Source organism: Lutra lutra, chromosome 7 (assembly GCF_902655055.1).
Source record: "Lutra lutra chromosome 7, mLutLut1.2, whole genome shotgun sequence".
Classification (NCBI taxonomy): Eukaryota; Metazoa; Chordata; class Mammalia; order Carnivora; family Mustelidae; genus Lutra; species Lutra lutra.
In genome coordinates, this window is record NC_062284.1 from 52,306,052 (window position 1) to 52,317,336 (window position 11,285).

Sequence of the window (11,285 nt, forward strand, 5' to 3'; positions counted from 1 at the left end):
AGAATGGCTAAAATTAACAAGTGAGGAAACGGCAGATGCTGGCGAGGATGCGGAGAAAGGGGAACCCTCCTACACTGTTGGTGGGAATGCAAGCTGGTGCAACCACTCTGGAAAACAGCATGGAGGTTCCTCAAAATGTTGAAAATAGAACTACCCTATGACCCAGCAATTGCACTGCTGGGTATTTACCCTAAAGATACAAACGTAGTGATCCGAAGGGGCACGTGCACCCGAATGTTTATAGCAGCAATGCCTACAATAGCCAAACACTGGAAAGAACCTAGATGTCCATCAACAGACGAATGGATAAAGAAGATGTGGTATATATACACAATGGAATACTATGCAGCCATCAAAAGAAATGAAATCTTGCCATTTGCAACGACGTGGATGGAACTAGAGGGTATCATGCTTAGCGAAATAAGTCAATAGGAGAAAGACAACTGTCATATGATCTCCCTGATATGAGGGAGTGGAGATGCAACATGGGGGGTTAAGGGGTAGGAGAAGAATAAATGAAACAAGATGGGATTGGGAGGGAGACAAACCATAACTGACTCTTAATCTCACAAAAGAAACTGGGGGTTGCTGGGGGGAGGGGGTTGGGAGAGGAGGGGTGGGGTTATGGACATTGGGGAGGGTATGTGCTATGGTGACTGCTGCGAAATATGTAAACCTGGCAATTCACAGACCTGTACCCCTGGGGATAAAAATATATTATATGTTTATAAAAAATAAAATTAAAAAAAAAAGAATTAATTGTAGACTTTTCAGGAGTATCAATCACCTCTTACCCCTCCCTTTCCCCCATGGACTCTTAATCAATTTACCCATGGATTCAGAAACAAGGCAGAAACCATTATTAGTGTTAGTATTGATAAAGTTGTGTTGAACTTTCAACCATGTAATACAGGACTGTTTACAAATTTAATTCACTCTTTCCATCCAAGGACTGTCAGCTTTCTGAAACCCTGGATGTACCTCCTGGCACACTGTTGGCTCACAAAATATGTGAAGCAAAGTTGGAAGCACTGTATCTGGGGCAAAAGAGTAACTAAAAGTTAATACACATTGACTAGGGATTATCTACAAAATGTACTTTTCTAACGCCAAATAGTAATTAACCAGGCACTCAGCTAAATGGCTATGTGAGGCATCATCTGTATGCATTTTCTACATATAGATTCCCAGTAATAGCTACAACTATAATAGCAGGAGTAATAACTACAAGCATTCTAGTAGTAGTAATAATGATTATAAAGATTAAAAACATGCCAAAATAATAAAAGAAACATATAAAGTTTTGTAGATTAAGTAAAGAGAGTTTATTAATTTTTTTCAAATTTGCATGAGAAGAAGCAGTGAAGAGAGGATTTAAATGCATGTCTTCCAGACTCTACATGTCATGTATTTAATTACTGACAAGAAAAGGGGTTTGCTCTTTAGCAGTTACACCTACTGGTTCCTTTTACAGAACATGAAATAGCTTCAAAATTCATTCCTTAAACTGTCCACACAGAAATTATTTCTTCAGAAACATCACCTACAAAGTGTGTTTTGAATTTGTATGTCGAGTCCTTATCTTCTTCATGGCTGATTTTACTTCTTGATTCCTTAATGTATAAATAATATGATTTAAGAGAGGTGTGAAAATTATATAAAACACAGAGAGAAAGGGCCATACATACATAAAGACACAGGGGGCAAAGAAGAGAGTCACAATCGTGATGTGTGTTGACAGAGTGGAGAAGGCCTTGGCCGAACCACCGGCAGCACGGTGCCTGACTGAGTACATGATGATCCCATAGGAGACAAGCAAGAGGAGAAAGCAGACCAGGGGCAGGAGGCCACAGTCAGCAACAACCAGCAGTTGTAGCAGGTAGGTTTCTTTGCAGGCAAGTTTGATCACAAGGGGAAGGTCACAGAAAAAGCTGTCCACCACATTGGGACCACAGAAGGGCAAATTCAACATGAAAGCCATCTGACTAGATGAATGCACAAATCTAACTGTATAGGAGGATAACAGCAGCTGAACGAGCATTCATGGGCTCATGATGGTCAGGTAATGGAAGGGTTTGCATATGGCAACGTACCTGTCTATTGCCATGGCTACAAGCAACATCATCTCACCGACCCCCCACAAGGAGGTACATGAAGAACATCTGAGAGTAACATCCCCACCAAGAGATGGTCTTTCGGTTAGGGGGTGATTTTTTTAATGATTTCTGAAATGGCCAAGAGAGTGTACCAAAAAGCAAGGGGAATTCAAAATATACATTTCTGAAAGACAAAAATAAAAACAGAACATGAAATCATCACCGTATTGTGAACCTGGAATCCAAAGACCTCAATACAACACCTAGCTGAGCTACTCATTGAGGGCAACACAGGACAAGTATCTCCTTTCCAGGGTTAAGTTTCCCCTTCAGTAAAATAAAAACAATCAGACTGCATGATATTGAATGCATCTTTGTGCTTTAAAGATGTTCATAAATGTGATTATGATGGTGGTGGGTTCTACATTCATAGAATAATATTGATTTTTTTTTGTCCTGGAAATGATAAATGCAGAAAATACAGCAAGGTTTCTAAAGACCCATATTTTGAAAGAGATTCTGGTAAGGAACTATTAATTAAACCTTAAATTATGTCTTACTTGTAAGTTTTTGTGTCCTGAGAAATGTATCTCCTCTTTCCTTCTCCATTCTTGCATGAAACCCTCAGAGCTCATGCTAGTAACAATGATGGTTATTGCCCACTTTGTAAGAGTGTAACCGTGTAATTATATATATGACATATATTATTATATATATTAACCAGTAACCATAACAACCATATATAATAACCATTATATATATAACCATATATATATATAACCATATATATATAAACCACTAACCATATATTAACCATATTATATATTAACCATATTATATATATATATATATTAACCAATATTATATATATATTAACCACATATATTAACCATATATATAACCATTAACTACTTCTCTCTACTTCTATCATTTCTACTTCTATATATTAACCATATATATATATATGTATATATGTATATATATATATGCCAAGGATGCCCAGGTCCACAGAGAAATGGAACTGAACTTACTTCATTTTCAGTTTGTATTCACTCATTCACTTGTTGATGGTTATATAAAGGATTGCTGTTTGGATTGTGCACTTTATTCCTCACAAGCTTCAAAATGACAAAATGGGGTGGCTTGAGGTAACTGCTTCATGTGGATAAGAGAAATACAGTTCTTTCACTACAGTCATCTAAATTTATGCCATAACTTTCCCATCAGCCCATGCTTATAACACCACTGGTTTTACTGGTTTATTCAAAAAGATTGTTTTCATCATTAATGGTTTCTTGATTATCTAGATTCTTATAAATCTTCTTCAGCAAACAAAATATAGTCTTCCTTTTGTGTCATTATTGCTTACCAGAGTGGAGAAAATACTTTTAGGGGAATGTGCCTCATGTGAATCTGGGGAATAGCCTTGCATCTCCTTATCCTGTACTCCCACCAATTCCCTGCAATTTATGTTCCCAATCATCAGAAATAGAAGGAAGAAGCATAATGATGCTGTGCACTCTGTTTCTCTGAGACAACCCTATGGGTACATTCATCCAACAGAGGATGTATTTTTTCCCCATATACACATGTCCTCTAGCCAACTTCCTACTCTGAGAACCTTGGATTGATGCAAAGTGCTAAGTCTTATTTAATATACAAAGTTATTTCTTTCTGTGTCTAGGACAGTTATATCTCCTTTCAGTTTTATGCCTAACCCTTTAAGGATTCATACTAATGCTTTTGGAATTCTCATTTTCGAAACTGCATTCCAAGAGAAAAGGACAGACTTCAAATATACGTGCAGAAGTTTATACACATTCTAGCATCTGGAATACTGCATGACTACTCAAACATCTATTGAAGGAACGAATGAATGAATGAAATATATAATGAATATTCAGGATCTAGATTAAAAACAGTGTTAATGCAAAATCCATGTAAATTACGAATTTTAAGCCTATTTTTAATTGTCAAATTGAATGTAAACAATTTTAAATAGAAACAGAATAACTGTTCAAAAAAAATTGTTAGAAGAATTTTCCCTAATTTACTTTAGAAAAATATCAAAGTAGCTTATACTAATGAAGAGAAAACATGCCACACATAGCAGAAGGATAACTCTTAGCATTTTATTTCCTGGATAGCCTTTGAGAAAAGTAATATACACATTAGCACAGTGTGTGTGTTCTGAGTGTGTGTGTGTGTGGGGTATTAGTATATATTTACATTTATATGTTTTTTATTAAGACAATAGTGTTCGATAGAATTTATTGAGAGAATAGTATTCACATGCATAGTTATTTTCCTTGGGTTTGTCAATATGTTAAAATTCTATTCCTATGAGTAGATGAAAAATCTACAGCATTTTACAACTATATAGAATTCAATTTTGTTGATGATGCACAATGTAAATGCCCATGAATACAGTTTCCTTTAAGGAATTGAATATTACTCATAAAACTTTGTTTTCATCCTATTTCTGTCTTCTTTAAAAACCTGCAATTACATAACTCTATTATCAATCCCCAGTTCACCAAGGCCTTCAAAATCAGCCTCTCACCACTCTAGATATCCAGTACTGTTTTCTAATAGTGCAAAAACACAATTTCTGTTTTAGTAGAAACAAATTCATGGCTTTCTGCATTCCCCTTCCATTTTTTCCTATCTCTACATGTTTTCTTCTTTTTAGGTAGATGAACTTCTCCATCCATAAAACCATATTCTTAGAGACACCTTGAGACTTCTTTCCTATATAATAGAACTTTCCCTAGTACAAAACCCATAACAATTTCCACTGTACTTATGGTCTGTCTCATGTGCTCTACCATTTATGTATTCTCCAGGTATACCGTGTGCATTAGGTATTAATATTCTGAAATTGAAGTAACACTAGAACAAGAGCTAGGAAAATCTGTTCTTATGTGAGTTCATCATTTCTGCTTTTGTGATTCTTCTTTCCCCAGATCATTTTTAAGCTCCTTGAAAATAGACAAATTACTCATATTCTCCACAATACATGTTATAAAGGCCATCAATAGAAATGTTGAAGTGAGTAAAAACAGACAGATATTTAACAAGAAAAACTTAAAACTTATGTCTCATTAATCAGCCCATTTTGTCGAGATTCTCAACGAGTGACCCTTTGCTTATTTGGGTAGTGTGGACAATATTTTTCCCTTTCTTTCAATGCGTTAGCCTCACACAATTTGTCCAATTTCATATGATCTAATCATGAACTAAGAGCTTCAAAAATGTTGTTGCTATTATTGGATTCTGCTCAACTTCTAGAAATCTTAAATATCTAAAAGTACTTAACTTGTAGGCTCACATGCACTCTCCTTTCATCACTATTTATAATTTAAAAATATTGAAACTCTCTAAATAGCTAATTTATTCAGTCCCTATGTTAAAGACCTGCTATGCATCATTATGCAGTACACTGAGGATATTTATGTGCTAATTTTAATTAATTAAAAGGAAAGGTTAATTGATCTATGTAGAACGTTTTAAGTGATATATATTAATGAGGCTGGAAAATGTTCAGAAGTATTATTAAATGGAAATAACCCAATTTTGAAATTATTTACAAAGACTGATTAGACCTTTAAAAAAAAAAGAAATGGTGAAAGTATGCAAAGTAAGAAAAAAGAAAAAAGAAGGAACTTTGAAGAGGTGGGGGGGGTGGGAGATGGGGGAACCAGGTGGTGGGTATTAGAGAGGGCACGGATTGCATGGAGCACTGGGTGTGGTACAAAAACAATGAATACTGTTATGTTGAAAATAAATTAAAAAAATGATTTAAAAATTTTTAAAAAAAAGGAACTTTCAAGAGAACACACTGAAGTAATAAAGATTGAATTGCACTTTTTTTCTACTTCTATCATTCAATTTTAATTATTGTCTATTACTTTAAAAATGAAAAGAGAAATGTTCTCAGAATAATGGAGCTAAATACAAGTAGACCTAGTACAAGACTGAACAAAATTTATTAAAAAGCAAACAGGTTGCTTTAAAAAAAAAAAACTGACAGTGATGGGAACATGTCAAAGGAGCCAACTGAAAGAGCTCCCAAGGACCAAAGCCGGAACAATTTGAGTGACCAAATTAATAAAGTATATTGGATTATAACTCAGAGTGTAAAATAAAAATTCATGAATCTACACTGGTATAAATAAATAATTCAACAAATAAATAAGTAAAGAAGATAAAATTTTCCCATGCATTAAAATTCCAAATAATTTATGTAAATATTTCATGTTCAAAGAGGTAAAGCATAGCACCCCACTCCTTAAGTGGTCAGTGTGCATAACAACTTCCTTCCAGGGAGGACAGGGTGAGAAGCAAGGGAAAAGGTAACTTGAGAGTAAAGAAACCTGACAAAGACCACCTCACCCAGATAATAAAAGTCAACATAAGCAACAGTGATTAGTCTCACTGACATTATGTATCCATGATAGGATAAAATGGCACTTACCTCTGTGGACTTCCTCCCCCAAATCTATCACCCCAGTATAATCATTAGGAAACATAAGACACATCCCAATGCAGGAGCATCTTGTAAGATACCCAGCCAATAACAGTCAAAACCTTCATGGTCATCAAAAATAAAGACAGTCTGAGAAATTGTCACAGCCAAGAGGTGCCTAAGGAGACATGAAGACTAAATCCAGTGTAGTATCCTGGATAGGATTCTGGAAGAGAAAATGGACATCAGGTAAAAACTAAGGAAATCTGAATAAAGTGTGGACTTTAGTTAATAATAATGTATAAATATCAATTCATTAGTTCTGACAAATATACTATAATAGAGGAAACTGGATGCAAGGTATATGGGAACTCAATGTAACTATGAAATTTTCCTGTAAATCTAAAAATAAAGTTTGCTAACAACAACAGAAAAGTAAAAAAAAAAAAATCAAAACAAAAAAAAAAAACACAAAAAAACCCCCACAACTTTTTGGAATAATGCACTAGTGATATTTAACTGTGGAATAGATAGTTTTATTGAAAGTCAAAGAATTTTTCTACTTTTTTGTTTTGTTTCTCTTTTGAGAGTTTAACTTTCACTAATCTATAATTTTCTTTAAAACACTTTTTCTTTCTTTAAAAGATTTTATTTCTTTATTTGAGAAAGAGCGCAAGGGAGAGAGCATGAAGGGGAGGGCAAAGGGAGAGGAAGAATTAGTCTCCCTGATGAACAAGGAGCAAGAAAGAAAAGAGAAAAGAGAAAAAGTTTATGTTTTCAAACCAAATATTTGGATTATCTGACCAGCATCATCTTTTCCAACAGAAACAAAGTTCCTTAGCTTTCTCCTTACTGTAAACAATTTTCTGGCTATTCTAAAATGGCTGAGGAGAAAGATATATAAACTTTGACATCAGCATTTTAATTCTAATGCATAGATTCACATGCAGTTAAACTGAGCATTAGAAGTAGAAATTTATTCATAGGTGACCATATGCAACAAATTATGAAGAGAAAAGACATACTGTGATTGATCTACTAGTTGCCTAACCTACAGAGAGCAGTCATCCAACTACTTGAGAATATAGGAGTGATTTATTCTATTAAAATGTACTTTTTTAAAAAAAAGTACTTGTAACCTTAAAACAGAAGAACCTGAAATAAGAGCAATTATTTCTTAAGTCAGATTTGCCAAAAATAATGTTCTTGTCCACATGATACTAGTCAACTTAGCTGACTTTTATTTGTCTGCTTGTTGACCACAATGGGATAAACTGAAGTATTAGTCTTGTAGGTTTATAAGCACAACACATTATAAGGAACAACACATTTCTTTGAAAACAAATGCAAAATTTCATTCAGCAACTTACTACCTGAGGAGGCACTGTTTGCCATGAATTGCAAATGCTCTCAAATGTTTATTGGTAATGATATTGACATCATGAAGTGTGACATGGAAACTCTTTAGCAGATGGAAAATAAAATCACTTGAAGTATATCAAAGTATACTCAATTATTTAATTTGCCCTGCATTGTCACACTTACAATGAGAATTCTCTGTGTCTGTATGATAACTAGAATGATAATGCCTTCTAGCACTGTCCAATGTCATCATAGTGTTCAGTTCCTAAAGGACTTTCAACATTTGATTCTACCTATGAACAAAGAAATTAAAAGCCTGTATCTAGATATGGTTCTATATTGTTTTGATGTATGTTAAATCTTCCCCTATGACTTACCGGTGTTACAGTGCTTCAGAACATTACTTGAGTCAGACACATTGAAACCTGGAGAGCAGCTCTTTCCAAAAATAATGGTATTTCCTTAAAATAATGACAGATATGAATATTTTACTTAAAAAAGAGTCATATAGGGCGCCTGGGTGGCTAAGTGGGTTAAGCCTCTGCCTTTGGCTCACGGTCCTGGGATCGAGCCCCACATCAGGCTCTCTGCTCAGCGGGGAGCCTGCTTCCCCCTCTCTCTCTGCCTTCCTCTCTGCCTACTTGTGATCTGTCTGTCAAATAAATAAATAAAACTTTTAAAAAAGAGTCATATGTATTGAGAGAGTGGTGATAAAGAAATGTATTTTGAGACCTAACAAAACCCAACTGATGATTAAATACCAATGGGAATTATTAAAGATGTCATATTGTTTTCTATGAGTTACAAGAGAGAAAACTTTTTCTGGCATTGCATATTTACCAAAATTTGTATGTTTTATCGAGGAAATATATCAGGAAATATATCAAGGAAATGCATCCCAACTATCAGGTCAGGAGTGTTTTAATATGAAAACTTACTTGAAGAATATTAAAAAGGATCAATCATAAACATATACCTACCATTTACTGTATACTAACTTTAGGCCTGGCACTATTGTAAACATAACTGGAGCTATCAAAATAGAAGACATAAAGATAGAAAGCTGGGGAAATGTAGTCCCACCATTTCCTTATTCCCATGTCCAGTTCCAGAAAATGTTTCCTGTAGAGTATCCCCTTTTCTCTCTTCCATATCCAATTAAAAAATACATTTACCCAAATACAACCAGCTAGATCTTCATGCCTCTCCACTCCAGTTTGAAGTAACTTTGAACTGCCTGTTTCCATTTTCAGTGAAACCACTGCTCCAAGAGTGATAGGACAAGCGATATGGGGTGCCTGGGTGGCTCAGTCAGTTGAGGGCCGACTCTTGATTTTGCTGCTTGATTCTGGCTCTGGTCATGGTCTCGGGTAGTGGGATTGAGCTCTGCTGACCGGCTCCACACTCAGAGCAGATGTCGGCTTGAGGTTCTCTCTCTCACTCTACCCCTCCCCTGACTTATCTCTCTCTCTCTCTCTAAATAGATAAATAAATCTTAAAAAATAAAAAATAAATGTGATACAGCCTTGTAATCCAATGTTTCTTCAATTCTTTTTGTAGATTAGTAATAGTCAAGTGCCTTTCTTTTTTTTTTTTAAGATTCTGTTCATTTATTTGACACAGAAAGAGATCACAAGTAGGCAGAGAGGCAGGCAGAGAGATAGGGGGTAGCAGGCTCCCTGCTGAGCAGAGAGCCCGATGCGGGATCCCAGGGTCCTGGGATCATGACCAGAGCCGAAGGCAGAGGCTTAACCCACTGAGCCACCCAGGTGCCCCCAGTCAAGTGCCTTTCTTGATCAGAGGAATTTCTCCCCACGAAACACACTGATAGACTCTCCAATATTCTAAAACTTTCATTGTGTTCTTGGTGGCTGCTTCTGTGAGGCTATTATGGAACCATGTATCACAGTCCTTAATTCAGGGAATGAGTGGGTGAGCACTGGCATGCTCTGCCCCAGGGAACCCCGAGGGAGCATCACAAATTGAGAGCATAGCTCCTGGCTGGGTTTGCCAAAACTTGCCAAAAAATCCAGATAAATTCATGGCAAAAGAAGCCAGTAACTGGAGACAAGGATTTGGAAAAGAGGGAAAAATTTAGTTCTGGTGCATGTAGCTGGCTGAGGTGGTTCAAGCCTTAAAACAGACCTCTCTGCTGGCAAGATGGACACCTAGAGTTTTCTAGTAGAGGTTTAGGAAAGTACCTGCAAGACAGCAGGCAAGGAGTATGTGATCACAGGTGCGGGTTGGTATGTGTTTTTAGTCCCTGATCATGTCCAGGGAAGAGGACCTGTGGGTGGTGGTCTTCTAGGCATTCCATTGCTATGAGATAGGGCTTTTTTGATCTAGAGGTTGGGGTGTTTCAGTAATAAGAGGTAACTGCTGGGGTCTAGAGTTGAGCAAGTAGGCTTGCTAACAAGAGGATTAGCAAATCCTAGAGCTGAATAGGTGTCAGTTCCATTGAATTCCCATTTTTAGACCACTGGGACTTCTGGAAGGAGTCCAGTATGATCCATTTGTTGTTTCTGTGCAGAGAAATCTGCCTTCAGATTTCCAGAGAAATCTTGTCTTCAGAGAAATCTGCCTAAAATTGTCAGATGACAGCCTTCCTATGAACACTGAGTTAAGTCCACAGTGTTCAGACTGATGGCTTTGGTGGGTAAGAGAGAAGTATGTCCACTATTTCTCTGCTTGGATGTTTCCATATCATTTTATTTCATTATCTCCAATAGTTGGTTCAGGAATCCCTAAAGCATCTGACAAAAATCTTAGCATTCCAATCTCTTGCCTCAGTACCATGTCTTTCTTGGGTGGTTTCTACATGACTTGTTTTAATCTTCCTCTAAGTTCCCATAAATGTGCTCATGACTGAATGCTTGAAATGAGAGTGGTTTTAGTTTCCAATTACCTATGGCCAGTTTACTTACTCGTACAGCAAGATTCCCTGGTTTAAGTGACTATCAACAACTAAAGGTATCATTGAGCCATGAGCCTAATTACTTCTGCAATACGAAGTAAGGGGCACTTGACAGCATCCATCACGCAGATCTCCCCTTACCTTCTTCATCAGAGTTTGACTGTCTTCAGGATTTACTGCGGCTGATTTATGAAGTACAGCAGACTTCATTATGGAAACTACATCGATAACCAAAGAGCATGTTTTGATTTGATCAGGAAAGGGCCAAATAGTTTAAACCTGAGATATGTCCAGATTAGTAACCATTAGACATATATGGTTATTTTAGCAAACTACTTTTCCTTTCTTTTTTTCTCTTCTTTTGTTCTTTCCCTCCTCCACTCCTCCCTTTCTTCCTTCTTCTCTTCCTTCCTTTCTCCTTTCATTCTGTTATTCTGTCATTCCA

The 11,285-nt window shown here is 36.3% G+C and overlaps 1 pseudogene; it reads right to left on the bottom strand.

The window, feature by feature from the left end:
• Positions 1-1,543: 1,543 nt before the first annotated feature.
• On the bottom strand, positions 1,544-11,050 carry LOC125104420 (olfactory receptor 4K13-like; annotated as a pseudogene).
• Positions 11,051-11,285: the final 235 nt, after the last annotated feature.